Source organism: Macrobrachium rosenbergii, chromosome 51, assembly GCF_040412425.1.
Source record: "Macrobrachium rosenbergii isolate ZJJX-2024 chromosome 51, ASM4041242v1, whole genome shotgun sequence".
In the NCBI taxonomy this organism is placed as follows: domain Eukaryota; kingdom Metazoa; phylum Arthropoda; class Malacostraca; order Decapoda; family Palaemonidae; genus Macrobrachium; species Macrobrachium rosenbergii.
In genome coordinates, this window is record NC_089791.1 from 43324338 (window position 1) to 43337382 (window position 13045).

Genomic DNA, 13045 nt, shown 5'->3' on the forward strand with positions numbered 1-13045 from the left:
GCCAGGCCACCACCGGGCCGTGGTTAAAGTTTCGTGGGACGTGGCTCATACAGCATTATACCGAGACCACCGAAAGATAGATCTATTCTCGGTGGCCTTGATTGTACGATGTTCAGAAAACTTGATTGCGTCGAAGAAACTTCTGCGCATTTTTTACTTGTTTTTACTGTCTCCAAACTGAAGAGGGAACATGACGCTCCGAAACTGTATGTGCTTCCGAATATATTTGTTCTTCAATTTGTGGGTTTTTTCAGGTTTCAAAGGTCGATACTGATCTGTTAACACCAAACATTAACCTTGAATCACTATCAACATCAATATGAGAGCACAGGAACAAAATATAAAATTAACATTCTTGAAGTTACTACAATACAGACACTTTTCGAACATGAATATTCATTGAATGAATATTAAAATGAGTAAAAAATAATATGTAAATTTATCACTCCAGGATATTCCCACGTTAAACAAATACAAATAAATAATGTTATCTGTAATTATTGTAAAGTTTCTTTAAATTTGCACGAGATAATTTATTTGCAATGTTTTGAATATTAAAATAGAAGCGTATCCCCACATGCACAAATTCATTCATTAGCATCTGTACACATGAAAACACAAGCACACATTATATATATATATATATATATATATATATATATATATATATATATATATATATATATATATATATATATATATATATATATAATGTTTGTGTTTTCATGTATACAGATGTTAATGAATGAATTTGCACATGTCGGAATACGCTTCTATTTTAATAGGGTTTTCAAAACATTGCAAATAAATCATCTTCGTGCGAATCTACATCTTGGGAACACCGTACACTCAAAGGGAATTATGTAAAAGGCGTCCTACCCTGAGCAGGATTCGAATCCCTGCTTTTTGGAGGTGAAGGTGGTGTGAATGTAACCAAAGCCATCCCCAAATTTAAATCTGACAATCTACCCTATGCCTGTACATAAGTATATAAGCTGATAGTCTACAGTATACCTACATGTAAGTATAAGCTGACAGCCTACCATATACGTATACTTTAGATAGTGTCAAATACCATTTCATCTATTATCCTTACTGTCCGCCATTAATTCTTAGAATGTATTTCAATTATGAACACATATACTGTAGATGAAGAGACCATTTCCAGTATTTTTCAATTTCCTTCCTTGAAGAAGGGAGAAGGGAGGCCTTAGCAGAAGTGTCTCTGTAAGATGATTTTCATCAGAAAGATAATTTTCTTAATCTGTATTCCGCTATCTTGTCGCAAATTACGCCCTGAATCTTCAGCAATTTTGGTCTCTTCAGAAATTCACTGTACAAACATAATGACTGTTAGCCTCTTGTTTATATATCATAGTTACTCGCTGCTTAATTATAAGGTCTGATGGGCGGTGTCTTAAGAACGTCCTGACTAATTAAAGTCAAAGTTATACAATTAATTATAAAAGGTTACAAAAAGGCATACACGTGACATATTGTAATTTCAATTTTTCCACTTCCATTTATTTTAGCTTCTATCTCTTTCATTCGATTTGCAGAATTGTTATGCAAAACAATTTTTATGTGAATGGAGATAGCCATACATTTATTGACATTTTTCTTTCACAATGTATGGAATGGTATATGAACATTGTTTATCAGAAAATTACTATCGTATTCTTTTGACGTCTGGTTATTGGGAATTTGTGATTTAGCGTTTTGATATATTACATTTATGAAAACATTTCGGATATAAATGAAATCGACATCACAGGAATTGATTTCGTAATAAAAACAACATTGGTTGATTTGTGTTCATGTATTTCCTGATTATTTAGTTATTCAGTCTACCATTGTTACAAGACCTCAGTCTTTTATATCTCGATAACAAAAAAACAAAGTTCATAACTTCCTGAAATTCATAAAATATAGAAGAATGGTCAGTTCCAAAGGCAATGTAACTTATTAGTATAGTTATTTATTCTGGGAAAATAATACACCGTTTATTTTGCTCAAAATGATGTTCTTCTTCGAAAATAAGATATCTATACTTTTTCGATAAGTAGATCTATCTCATTGGAATTATTATTTATATATTTGTTTCTAAATTCGGACTCAGATTGGAGAAACAGTATATAATATAATATGATTACACTGCAATTCCTTTAACAGCCAATTTCAGAGCCCTCACAAACTCATATTAATTATTTGTGGCAAAAATAAAACGATTATTCCATTAATTTAAGTTAAGTATACCTTAGTTTAACCAGACCACTGAGCTGATTAACAGCTCTCCTAGAGAGGGCTGGCCCGAAGGATTAAACTTATTTTACGAGGCTACGAACCAATTGGTTACTTAGCAACGGGACCTACAGCTTATTGTGGAATCCGAACCACATTATAGCGAGAAATGAATTTCTATCACCAGAAGTAAATTCCTCTAATTCTTCATTGGCCGGCCGGAGACTCGAACGCGGGCCTAGCAGAGTGCTAGCCGAGAACTCTACCGACTATCCCAACGAGGAACTGATTATTCCCTTACCTCATCTCTTTTTCCTAGATATGAAAAGAAAGCCTTTGCAGAGTCGTACCAAAAACGAAGCTTAGTCAAGAAGACATTTTCCTTTTTGGTATCGCGTTCAGGTTGGAATATTACCCGACGCAGTTTTACCATTTGCTTCAGTACCTTCATATCTTAAGTGGGACACACTTCAGGTCATAATGCAATGGGGTCTTGGCTATAATGACGCTTTCTCAGCACAATGCAGGCAAGACTTACTGTTCCCTTTAGTGACCTCGTTGTTCCTGCTGCTCCACTAACATTTATTTCCTGGGTTCCCTTCTAACTGATCTGTCCTACTTCTCTTTGCGTTGCTCCAGTTCCCTCGTTTAAGACGGTCCCTTTGAGTCTAGACTACAGAAAGACTTCGCGTTTTGGATTCAATGGTCTCGTTGACATAAAGGATGATAATAATTCAAGTTAAAAGTTTCTTTTGGAAATGCTAATATCAAGTCATCTTAATTAACCAGTAGCCATTTTGCCTTCGTGGCCTCCTTCCTTTATGGAAAGTCATCAGCAAAATCGCTAGAAAATTATGGAATAAATATTTAATGAATTTTATACTACATTGGGCATACGCCCTTCATGAAAACGTTAAGATCTGCTGCTTTGAGGTTATGGAAAAGGTATAGGGAATTTTATATTATGGGGGCGTTTGTGGCTTAAAATTTCTGAGTATAGAGCATCACAGGTTTTGAATGACAAAACTATCGAGTATATCTATCTATCTATTTATATTTCTATCTATCTATCTACCTCTATATATATATATATATATATATATATATATATATATATATATATATATATATATATATATATATATATAATATATATATCTATATATATATATATATATATATATATATATATATTTATATATATTATATATATATATATATCTATATATATATATATATATATATATATATATATATATATATATATATATATATATATATATATATATATATGTATATATATATATATATATATATATATGTATGACTGTATGTATGTATGTATATAACCTTTAATACACCGGCAAAGCCGAGGATAAAAACAAAACTTAATTAACAGCTACCCGTTAGAGACGTAGTTTCTAAATAAATAAGCGGAAACGCTATCAAGAATTTTGAATATTATTTTCATATCTAAGATCTGAAACGTAATTAAGCCCTTTTCTCAGTCTCTGAAAAGAGTAGCACATTTCTTTTGAAAATCCTCATGTAGCCATTTACAAGCAGACCGTTTGTTTACATATCTTGTACAAACAGAACGCTACTACTTCAAACAGGACGCCACTGCTCTTTCAGCCACCGCACAATCTCTCTCTCTCTCTCTCTCTCTCTCTCTCTCTCTCTCTCTCTCTCTCTCTCTCTCTCTCTCTCTCTCTCTCTCTCTCGATATCTCCTTCCACAGCATTTAATCCTTGAGTCTGCTCCTCAGTTCCTCCATCGAGTTCCAAGCTTCTCCATTCGTCTTTTGCTTCGTTCTTTTAACAGCAATTCTTCCGTCTTCAGAACAACATCTTATTACATTTATGTCAGTTTCGGTCGGGAGATTATATTTGCATCTTGAAAGTTGTGAGTTTTGTCGGGAGATTTAAGTAAAAGTCACTGAAACCGAAAACGCTTTATGTGAGTTGTGCAATAAAACTTCAAACTTTTATCTTTTAGTCTAAATCTCTCTTTTCTCCTTCGCCTTTCCTCCTTTTACGTGACAAAGAGAGGAAAGACGCAGAAGAAACAAAATAAAAAAAACTCATAATTCTCCCTTTGAAGTATCTGAATTCTTTCACGGAATTCTCTCAGGACTTTAACCCATTATCTCATAAATTTTTTTGGGAATCAGGAAGTTGCTAATGTCACCAGAATTGCGAATAACTGGGACGAATAAAGTAAAATCATACACGAAACAGAAAGAAGCTTACCTTTTTTTTTTGTATTATGAAAGAAGGAAGTAACTTTAGTGATATATAATATATTTAAAGTCGGAAATAATTTGGAACACCCTTCTCCCCGCTATGTTACTTTCTATGTACATACATATACACATACAGTGATATATATATATATATATATATATATATATATATATATATATATATATATATATATATATATATATATATATATATATATATATATATATACACACAGAGAAAGAGTATATATATATAAATAAATATCATATGTATGTATATAATATATATGTACATATATATATATATATATATATATATATATATATATATGTATATATATATATATATGTATATATATATATATATATATATATATATATATATATATATATATATATATATATATATATATATATATATATACAGTATATATAGCTCTTACTGAGAGCAGGCAGTAGCAAAGACAGCATCCTGTTATGGAACTCCCAGCTCATACTTCCTGTCTTACAGACCTGCAGCAGGTCAACCTCTCTCATCACTGACAACTCCAAAACCATGCAAAATGAATGTAACTTTGTCTACGCTTCGGAACACCAAGTAGCATCTTCTCGACCCTCTCTCAAATTACCGACATTTCTGACAGCACGCTAATGTTATAAGGTTTGATCTTCAAGAAATTACCCATCGCTTTCTTAAAAAGAACTGCAAGAGTAATTGCTTTTGAGCGTGTCTTCTTGAACCTTTAGCCGACATCATTCCTCGTCATTTGAATAGCACAGGCCCTTTTCGAAATAGGGAGCAGAAACCCACTGTGAATCTCTCAAACCTAACTCTGTTATTAACATCTGCCACAACTGTCTGAACGCCGTAGGGGGTTAGCGCCGTCAGCGCACCTTACGCGGTGAACTGTAGGCATTAATTCAGGTTCTTTGCAGCGTCCCTTCGGCCCCTTGCTGCGACCCCTTTCATTCCTTTCAATGTGCCTCTGTTCTTATTCTCTTTCTTCCATCTTACTTTTCACCCTCTTCTAATAATGGTTTCATAGTGCAACCGCAAGGTTTTCCTCCTGTTACACCTTTCAGACCTTTCGGCTATCTACTTCCCTTTCAGCGCTGAATGACTTCATAGGTCCCAGCGCTTGGCCTTGGGCCAAAATTCTGTATTCCATTCCATTCCACAACTGTCTGAACACATCTACACTGCCAAAGGAACCTGGACGCCATCTTCTAACACTGTACAGTGAAACAGAAGACCTCAAGGGGAACAACTCATATAAGGAACCTGGGATCTCTCGTAGTGAGCTAAGAACTGGTAGTGCGTTAATGGCATAGGCTGTGTCTCGATTCCTCTAGAAACAACGCCACTTAACGAACATATACCCTTCGATACACAATGCCTTTTGTGTGTAGACACCTCAAAAATAGCAGAACATCTCATAGTAATTTTGCTTCTGCAGTTGTCCAAGAACAGCAAAAAACAGATAAAGTCTTGACACTAAAATGTTTCCATCTTGTACATCTGCTAGTCAGCAGCTTCACACTCCAATAAAAACCACCTCTCTTATCTCCTACAATTGGACCTACATTCCCTGTCGTTCTGACTTCTCTCATCCCTCCATCCTTGAAAATATTAGAATATTTATGGACCCAGGAAACACCAATATCTCAGGCACACTTTCAAAAATGACTTGCTGCAACACCATACATCCTCAATACCATTTCTGTCATATATTTTCTGTAAGTCTATGAATACCAAAACCAACCCTCTCTCTCTCAAACGTCTCACCCACTTGTATAACAAACACTCGACCTACATACAAGAGCTCCTCCTTTTAACAGAAGTTTTTAATGTCCTTCCACCTGGTGTAATAAGACTGCATCCGAATTACGAACAACAGAGGGAAAAAACACGAGGACAGGTGTTTTACGTTGAGATATACAGCACTTTCTTATTTCTTTAATACATCAGTTCGGAAGTATAATGAAAAACAACATAAATACAATTACACTCTCCCCTTCCGGTCCGTTTTTCTTTTACAATATTTCTACTGTCATTTTATCCTCACTGTGATCATCCCAGCGCGTTTCCCTTTTTTTCTTTTCTTTTACAGCGTCGGTGTTGTTGCTTAATAATGCATGCAGCACATTATCCTCACTTTTACTTCCTTTGTATTTACTTTTCTTCTCCGTTTTACTCCATTACTGTTATTTCGCCACGAGTATTTTTGTTGTTTTTGTTGTCATTGTTACTCTTAAATATCTGTACTCATCTGGCAACAGTAAATGAAAAATGTTTTAGTAATTGTCTTCAAATGTGTGACTTGTCTTACAATATTTTTTGACGCTTTAAGCACATACAGGCACACACATACGCACAAAACATTTACTCAAAATTTTAATAGTCTTTACAATTAATTACACCGGAAGTAATAGGCATGATAACTTAATTTTTTAATTTACGCGTCACCAACATTCCAAAAGAGAGTTAAAACTATAAGAAATTTTTACATTCGAAATAAATTCAGCCGCTGTAGTTTGAATACCGTGTGCTGACCTCAAATTCGCGTTCTGTGAACACTTCTAATCAAAACATTAATTAAGCCATACGGACGTACATTTTAAGCTAAAAAAAATAGCCTTTACTTCCGGTGTATCTGTCTGTTTTTCTGTCCAAGTTGTGATAAATCTTTCAAAAAACACTACAAAAAATAAACTGCAAACGCTGAAAAGAGCTGTTCATCAGGTAAAATTTTGTTCAGAGAAACAGCCTCGTACACTTTCTACGAATAAAAGTCTGAGGAAAGGTTCTGAATATGGTGTACCGTAAGTATGGACAAATAAAGAACTTCCCTTTCCGTAAGAGCGCAAATGTCCAACCATTTTTACGCCACTCTATTGAACTAACCAAGTTATCCAAGTAACGTCCACAGTAATTCGCAAAGGCTCGCCCCCCTTCACTCTGTTTTGCCAACAGTCGGTTTTCTCACTTGGCTTCGATCAACGAAAGCCCATCTCTCACGGAGTCAAGGTCCTCCTCCCCCTCCCCTTTTTGGGTCCTGCATTCCTGCAAAGCCTGTAGGATTTTCTGATGGCCCTTCACTTCCGACGCCGGTCTGAGCAAAGCTTTCGTTTTGGGGAGGACACTGTTGTTCAAAATAACAGTCTTCCTTTTCGGCTGAAATCCAGTTCTTCTCTGCTCCAAAAATGCGAGGTCTTTCGTGTTCAAACAACGAGCTGTGTGTGTGTGTGTCTGTGTGTGTGTTTTGTTTTTGTTTAACTTGTATCTCAGATTAGCTGTTTCCGTTTTATAGTAGGAGGGTCTGTTTGCATGCTTACCGAAAGGTAATACTTTTATAGTGATATTTAGTAAACTATAAACCAAACCATTCATATGATATCATATATATATATATATATATATATATATATATATATATATATATATATATATATATATATATCATATTGTTCTGTGCATTATAGAATTTATAAAGGCCTCTCTTCAAACTGGATGGTGAATATCCAGTTTCATATATAATATATATATATATATATCATATATATATATATATGTATATATATACTATAACTCTTTCTGCTATATATAATATATATATATCTGTGACAGATAAACAGAATGATCATAATTTATGCCTTTTTATTTGCACTGACGACAAAGGCATCACACACAATTTATGTATTTACTTTGGAAAACGAAAAAGCGGTCTAGTTACTGTTGGTAGCAATGAATTCATAATTTTATCGACAATATACAGCACAATTTTTGTTCGTCAATGGCATCATGAAAAGCTTTAAAATACGAAATATGTTCCACATCAAACCAACACTTTGGTAATGGATTTTCACACTTGAATGGGCTTAACGGGACCTCATTATCTTGCTGAATACCTGCTATTCGCCAGCTGATTTTAGTACGCTCTTTACATAATAAGCCAACTTCTATTATGTAAATCATTAGTGCTTTCTTTCACTCGTGTTCTCTCATAAAGGTTGATGAAATGGAAATCTAATTTCTTTCTCTGGTGGCTTAATAGACAGTCACCCACCAAAATTTTAAAAAAAATTATAAATGTGTTCTAGTGTAAAAAAAAATGGAGAGTGCGATATACTGCCAAAAAATAGACCTTTCAATGTGACTAAATGAGAAAAAATGGAACGACGCTTACTCAAATTTCAATCTCCACTGAACAACCAAACTTGGGGCAAAATAAGGCAACGTCAACACTTTCCCCTGGTGATCAGAATCTTGTCAATCTACGCCTCAACGCCTGATCCACCCCCTGACAGAATGATTGCCATTCGGCAGAGGTTTTCAGGATAAAATATAAATTGACTTTTATATCTCTTTGATTCCAGCTGAAATGACCTACAAATCTAAGAACCTTCCGAGCAGAAATACTGTTCTTTCAAAAAAAAAAAAAAATCAAAAAAATTTTCCCCTGAAGCTGGAGTTGGTTAAAGAGTATATCCCCTTTGTCTATGGGATGGAGAATGTCTTTAGCAATGCCACAGATGAAGTTCTTCTCTTAGAAAGTACTGCACACTGACTTTCCTAGATAGTGACCCTAACGGTTTTAACCAAGGCCACCGGTGACCTTCTTTTTAACCAGGTATGTATCCACCTTTGCGACGTGTTTTTTTTTATTAAAAAGAAATTTAAAAGTCGCCCACAAAGCTGTACGTTCACAGGGCTCACAAATGACCATGTTAGCGCAGACAAAGTGGATTAAATTTAGATCGAAAGCGATAGGCTCATTACGAACATGTGCTGAATATTTGGTCGAAATAGGTCACGTAATGACAGTGACGTCACAGTTCCAGTAACTGTACGGATGAGTCACATGATGACGCTCAATTTCAAAAGCAAGGTGATTATGATTTATGAAAATTTGGCTATAAAGCCAAGTATTGGACACTTGCAGCCATTCAGAGCTCAAGAGTTAGAGTGGTTGGACAGCAAGATGAAAGGAAGGGAACGGGAAGGGAGGTAAATTAAACGGCTCAAAAGTGGGTACATGTACAAAAACCTTTGTGTATCTAAAATTACCACGAGTTTGTAGGCGTATGGAACGGAATGGAATATGGGGTTTGGGGCCAAGGCCAGCATGGGGCCTTATGGGTCATTCAGCGCTGGAAAGGAAATTGAGGAGTAGGTAGGTTTTGAGAAAGGTGTAACGGAGGACAACCTCGCTGTTTGTTGCACTATCTGAAATAATTAACTAGGATTGAATGGATGAGCAAGATGGAAGAAAGATAATATGAATGGAGAGTACAGTAAAAGGAAAGAGGGAGTTGCAGTTAGGGGCCAGGCACCTGCAAAAACAATAATGCCTACAGTGCAACTCGTGAGGTGCACTGACATTACCCTACAGAAGTTTTATGAAGTGTATGAGAAATAAGTGAAGAGGTTTTCCTTACAAAATGTTTGTTAAGTATTACAGTTAAATGGGTAGTCTTAATTTATATTATTAGATAAAGAAGGCTAATTTTCAAATTCTAATATTTTCCATAACTGGGCTGGATTGCAATCAGATAAACGAGCTTTTTTTTTGCGGGGGTTTTGTTACAATAGTATCCCCAAAATTAACTTTTCATTTGGCCATTTTCTTCGTCAGATTTTAACAGAAACTATAGAAAATGTAATTCAAGAGAAACAAAATTAATTTGAATGCTAACCTAATTACTCCGTTAACAAATTGTTTAGGCAAAGAGCTCTATATTTATGTATGTTCGTATAGAATTTAATTATCTTTACATTTCTATCTATAGCATTAAACACTGTAGATATCAAAATGTAAAAACCATACACTTAAAATTAATAAAATAAGCTGGAACCTACTAAATCATTCAATATATTGCTGATGTCCTAGAAAGGTGAGAATCGAGTGTTTGTCATTTTTATTTTTCCTGTGAAATAAAACAATATTCTAATGAAAGCAAATGACTTTCAAAGTGTCTGGGTGCCGCAAACCCCCGCCCCCCCCAAAATCAAAACGTTTTTCGGAAAATAATCATGAAACATAATATACATTTATACGATTTAATACAAAAATAATGGATATTTCAAAGATCAATAACTAACAAAAAACCCAAATGCAACCAATAATTTACCAGCGAAACGATTTGGTTAAAAAATTCCACTACATGTCTGAGAACAATTATAACAACCGTTATTAAAAAAAAATACACTGACTACAAACACAAATCCGTCTAATCTGTATAATAAAAACATGAAACAGAGGTCAGTTTAGGGATCAATAATTAATAGTTTAACAAACTATTTATCCACAACGACTGATTTGTATTAAGTTCAGAATGCCAACGACCATTGGCAGTAAGTACGGCATTGTATCGTAAATCTTCGGTCATTATTTATTTACCAGTGACCTCCCTGTTGTCTTTAGCTATTTACTCCATTCAGGATGGAGAGACTCCACGCTTAAACCTCACTGGTACAATTCACCATAATAGTAGAGATTTTATATCTAATGGAGTAATCCCTGTCTTTCCCATACAGAAACTGGTTCTCAAAACTAGAGTAATTGAGCACATGCAACATTGGTCAGAACACCATTCCTAACTTGGCTATGGAATAATACAAGTTGCATTACTTATTTCTGATGGAATGCCAGAAAATAAGGCTGCATGGTTGGTAAACAAATACAGTACAGGTTGTTTACGTGAACTAAACATCATTCCAGCTTTTACTTTCAAAGTTCTTACGCGTCTGTAGTAAAAATTAGTTAAATCGTATAAATGAAATACAGTATCACGTACATTTCAGCCGTCTCTGACTTCATTCTGAACGATATCCATTACAGCAAAGTTTTGACAGATGCGGAAGAGCAACGAAACCCAGTTACATAATTAAACATATTTGCATACAGGAAACCTCTAAAAATATACTAATAAGGTAAAGCTTTTAAAATATGAAGAATAACAAAACTAGCAGTAAATTTCATCCAGTTTACGTCACACAACGAAGACCCCTGCAGATTCCAGGACTCTCTTGGCTGCAACATGCACAGACACCCACATTTTAAGCGAAGGTAAAATGGGGCGGTTCTGAAAAGGTCAGAGGAAGATGCTCAGGACAGCTGTGTCTCGGAGGGAAGTTTGGTTAGAGGGAAGGCCAAGCGTTTTTGGAAAGAAGGGATTGGGGTGCCTGGACATACAATCGATAAGGGGAATCAGCTGCAATATTCCAAGGGATCCGGTAAGCATTTTGCTCTGGCGTTGTTGGTCATGAGAATTCCATTGGAATGGTGAACCAAAATATTACAAAAGTTACTTTTTTTTTATTTAAAAAAAAATTGGTTGTGCAAAATTCGACAGCATTACAAAAGAGATTCTTTTTTTTTTATTTCAAAAAAAAAAAGTGGCCGTGCAAAATCATCGAGATGATTACACATACAGATTTTCAGTTTAGATCATCCTTTACATTTCCCTTCCGACCCATCAAAAAAAACTATCTTCCAAAATGACGAATGGTAAAATGGAAAATAATATCCAATAAAAAATACGTAACATATCAGAGGAAACGATGGCACTCGAAATGCCAAAAAACAAAAAGTCAAAAGAGCTTAAAACTTGAACTAGCAGAAAAAAATCGACAGAATTAAACCAACTAGACCTTTATTAAATTACCAAACTTTAAGAGGTAAAAACAATTACGTACCAGAAAAATAGGTAATTAGGAAATCAGAATTATACGTTTCACATTAACAAGGTATTGCCAAAATTAAAGAAATAAATATAGCAACTGAAAATTATTTTCCCCGAACAAAAAAAAAAGATAATTAGGACGTCAGAATTTTGAAAACGTTTCGCTTGATAAATATATAATCCCTTTCCTTTTCGAAATTCACTGAAACTTTACGAGTTAAATCCCTCCTCCTCCATCTCCTTAAGACCTAAAATGGCTCCAGCGTTCCTTCTAAGAGACTTCCGATAATAAACCTTTCCAAAAATTCAACAACATTGCTTGCCACTTAGACGCTCATTAATATTAAACGCCTGGCTGGGTCTCCCATAAACTACCTGGGAAACATATAGCCCATCCCGACACAATTATGTCGTCAAATACCATTTTTCATCCTACTAATTGGCAATAAATTCGTATACGTTAAGTCGCTTATTTCAGCGCTATGAAAGAAATTGGAAATGCAGGAATATAAAATTGAGGCCAAAGGCCAAGCGGTGGGACCTACGAGGTCATTCAGCGTTGGAAGGGAAATTGACAGTAAGAGGGTTTTAAAGGTGTAACAGGAGGAAAACCTCGCAGTTGCACTGTTAAACCATTGTTAGGAGAGGGTTGAGGAAAGTAAGATGAAAGAAAGAAAATGTGAACGGAGGTACAGTAAAAGGAATGAAATAAGTTGTAGCTATGGGCCGAACGGACGCGAAATGCAGAAAAAAATGAAAATCAAAGAACGAAAAAACTCAACCTAAACAATCGTGATTACGAAAGTTCGATGCAGTTATAGAATGATTTTTAATTTTTGACATAAACTGTTTAATCAAGGCCACATAAAAAAT

General features: G+C 34.8%; 1 long non-coding RNA gene across 1 annotated transcript in view; it reads right to left on the bottom strand.

Moving 5' to 3' along the window:
* Nucleotides 1-13045, bottom strand: part of LOC136833348 (uncharacterized) — a 159868-nt gene that overhangs the window by 59883 nt on the left and 86940 nt on the right. The window lies entirely within an intron of this gene.